This window comes from Polypterus senegalus, chromosome 7 (genome assembly GCF_016835505.1).
Source record: "Polypterus senegalus isolate Bchr_013 chromosome 7, ASM1683550v1, whole genome shotgun sequence".
Lineage (NCBI taxonomy): Eukaryota > Metazoa > Chordata > Cladistia > Polypteriformes > Polypteridae > Polypterus > Polypterus senegalus.
In genome coordinates this window covers 3,659,714-3,663,733 of record NC_053160.1, presented here as the reverse complement: position 1 = coordinate 3,663,733, position 4,020 = coordinate 3,659,714, and the positions used below count along the sequence as shown (strand labels likewise).

Here is a 4,020-nt window from a genome sequence, read left to right as displayed (position 1 = left end):
ATTTTTATCGACATTTAACTCTATATTTATTTTTCTAGTATCAGAATGTAGTTTAAATTAATTTATTTTGGTTTCAATAGATGTATTTTTCATATTTTTGATTCTTGTTTTTTTTCACATCTTCGCGCCCCCCTTTTTGTTACTTCGCGCCCCCTGGGGGGGTCGTCCCCACAGTTTGAGAACCACTGGCGTAATACTGTTGATTATATAGCACTTGTGATTATTTGTGTCTCATTAAATCAATTTTACACGCGGTACTGTCCAACGTCTCTAAATATAATGTATTATTATTACTACTATTATTATGGACACGTTGCTGCAGTGTTTGGAAGCGCAGAATACCACCTAATGCGTTATTATCGACTGCTATTTATTCTGATGGAGCAATAAGAGCAAAGATTCTCCTCGACACATCCATATTGGTTTCCTATTCCGAGCTCCGATGCAGTGGCGTAGCTGGGGTGGGCAGTCCGCCCGGGGCAGCACATTTTTGGGGGCAGCATTAAGTCAAGTCAAGTTGGGGAGCATGCACTGGTACAGCGCGTTGCCGCTCCTACCACACGACAAAACAACTCGGGATCCCAGTTGGCAACCCCCTCAGGCAGTCACTCGGTCCAATCCCACCCTCCGGAAATGACCCTCTATCTGCCGCAGCCAAGGTGTTACGTGGGCGGCATGATTGGCCAAAAAGGCTCAGCACAATTCGTGTGTAAGCAGCAGGGTTCGGAAAAAATATCACTCATGAATGAGAAAAGTCAAATTCTCTGATTTTTATCCACAGATTCTTCAAAAATAATTTTCATACTGTCCTTCTGTGACGGCATCAGACACAGCGGGTGAAATTTATGAGGTAATAACAAAAATAAACAGAAATATTACGCCGAGAATATTTTCTAGGAAGATAAACAACTAACTTATAATTTATAATTTCATTTCATTATCAATCCGAATGCGTTCTTGCTCCGAGCAGAAAACATCCCCACCTATCACTTTGTACACCACACTGGTTTTGATTTTCGCTGCGTAATTACATTAAACTAATAATCAGAACACGGCTTATCAGTGCGTCTATACTATATTCTTGTCTAATTGATGCTTATAAATAATTATAGGTGAAAAGTTTTCACAATAAAATACTGTATTCAGAATTTTTGTTGTAATCACAGTAAGATACGCTGTCGTCTGTCAAAAGACAGCAAATTACTGTAAAATTGTATTTGGAGAAGACCCTGTTGCACTGTGGGATATTACATGCTCAGAGAGTGGAAGAAAGTAATAAAATGGCGTTGTAGTGTGCTTGTTACTTATACAAACGGTAATTAACTTAACATTCATTGCCTTTCTCCATTATCATTATAATAATTTCTGTTTTGTATTGTTAGAGAGGAAGTTATGCAGTCATTTTAAGACTTTACCACGGAGTGTATTAGAAAACTTACATACTGCGCGCTTTCAGTTTGTACTTTCTCACATTGTTTGAGTACGTGCAGTTTCGTTTAATTTCAGTTTGTGCATTTCTCAATCTACTTTAAATCATGCCTTTCAATATATATTAATGTTTACAGCTGTAATTAGTGATTTCTTTCATAAAATTTAAGTTCTAGCATTTTCAAACCGTTTCATTTTGTGCATTTTTTTAACTCGTGTCTTATCTTATAGCTTCAGGAAAGCGTTTTCATATTGTTTCAATGTCAGCTTTTTCATGTAGTTTTAGTTCATGTATTTTTAAACAGTTTTAATTTGTGCATTTTGATTAAGTTTATGTGCTTTTGTTTTCAACTGTGATTAAAGATGTTAGCTCAGGAATAGCATAAATATATATATATAAATATAAATAAATTAATTTATGGTAAACTCCACAGGCAAAAGTAATACATGGAAGCAAATGTATTGATTTAAGCACGGTTGATAGAAATTTGACTTCAAATGGTATTTTAATGGATTCTTACTGGTTTAACTTTTTTTTGTAGATACATAGTGTAGTTTTTTTTGTGTGTGTGTTAACATTTCCCTTTGGGATCCAAACCATATTGCATTTTCCACATTTTTTAGTTATTGTTAGCTGGTCTGTGTTAGAAAAGGCAGTCTTAGCAAGGTATTTTTGACTCTATTAGCCATTAAATAAAATTGCCTATCAATTCACAATGTTCCATTGTAAATTTAGTAAGTGCCAGTATATCTGTAGTAATGTTACTCAGTTTATTCAACACACAAAGCTGCACAGTAACACTCCCAATTATCATTATCAGTGTGGTGTGCCTACGTGTTCTCGGATGTACCGCAAAGCCAGTGTAAATAAAGGCAATAAAGGCAGTACAATTATAAAGTTCTGCAGGAACTAAGCCATCATTCAGGAATTCAGGATGTGCTGTCTAAGTTTGAACCAGAGGTTTCAGTTAAGGCTGCATGTGTCATTCTCCTCCTGATGGCATACTTTAAGCCCAAGGATGCAATGATAGAAAACTGAGTTTTGCTTACAATAGACCAGGAACCCAACTGGCATTGAAAATGCTTTAGAGTTGAATTTATTTTTTATATTTTTCTAAAAATTAATGCCTTGAAATTTTAGAAAATTAATATGGTATCTTGAGGAGTTGGATGTGCTTGATTTTTTATATAGCAGTAAATGTTCAGTATTCTATATGAAGAACTAGTTTGATAGAAACAATAAGATGAATATGATGGCTCAACTCAACCTGACTAAGAGTAAAAAAGGTAGGTGCCAATGCTGGAACTCGGGTAGACAATACAGTATATTAACCTTCATACTTGTATTCATACACTCTTAATCTCCCATGTAGACACACAGTTCTCTGACTACTGAATTTTAGTAAAATACACACCTTGCTAAATCTACTGTAGAATTGTGAATCACTGGGGTCAAGGGATTTTCTTCTGCCATCATTTTTACTCTTCAGTAAGGGATATACAGTACACACTGTACTGTACATATATCCAGCATATTTTACAGACATGTGCCACAGGTGCTGATGTTCAGAGGACAATATTATACAAGGTAATGTTAACAACACATGTAGCTTATAGTGTCAGCAACTTTAGTAGTATGTAAACCTGTATTACCTTCTCATATATGTTTTGAAGGTCTGTGCAGCTGCTCTTTACTTTGCAAAGACCAGAAGAACAGCATGCAGACCTTTAATAGTTGTAATCTAAGACCCTGTGTTAGCGACCCATTCCTTTCACACTGTTGTTCATTAAGAATTCCACTTCTTTGCATAAGTACGTGATGAATATCTTTTTTTTTCAGATTACATGATGAAGCCTAAAGCCTGGATGTTGTCAATTGATGGTCATGGGACCACATCATGATTTTGTCAATGGTATTGCTACAATCTTTGCAAGTTATTACAACTTTAACTTGCAGTATCCTGAAGATGCCTCATCCACATTGGAGTTTATCCAAAGGTAAACTAACACACTGACATTGTAGATAACACTAGCAAGGGTAATAGTGAGACTAGTAAATCACCACAACATTGTTAAAATGGCAGAGAAATTGTGTTTGGCTTTCCTACTTATGTTAGGCATCAGTATTCTGTAGAAAGGAACAGCACTTAATGTCTTTTGAAAACAGTGTGAAATAGCTCAAATAAAACTAATAGCTTCTATATTTTGTTTACAGGTGTTTTTTGGGTATTAACCCAGAGTCGGGCTCAAAATCAAAAAAGAAACACGGACACATCAACCAACAAGTCTGCACACTTTTGAGGAAACTAATTGATTTTGAATGGATGTCAATGTAGACATTTTCAGAAAGGACTCCTAATAATTCAAATTGATTTAAAGTGTTTTAATCCCCTGTTTTGCCTCAGTTTAATTTCTATCTTGCTGTCTTTAAAAATGTTACACTGCTTTATAATTACATTTTTGTTTTTAACATTATCGTTTAAATGTTAAACACTGGAGTTTATATCTTTAATTTAATTTCTTAAAATATACCTTTTGCTTTCAGAATTATTGATTTCTCTATACATCATTTTAATGTTCTATTTAAATAGT

The 4,020-nt window shown here is 34.9% G+C and overlaps 1 long non-coding RNA gene across 1 annotated transcript; it reads left to right on the top strand.

The window, feature by feature from the left end:
* Positions 1-3,314: 3,314 nt before the first annotated feature.
* LOC120532104 lies at positions 3,315-3,681 on the top strand. Its single transcript, XR_005634198.1, has 2 exons — positions 3,315-3,426; positions 3,644-3,681. It is a non-coding gene; the product is annotated as an uncharacterized LOC120532104 (long non-coding RNA).
* The last annotated feature ends 339 nt before the right edge of the window (positions 3,682-4,020 follow it).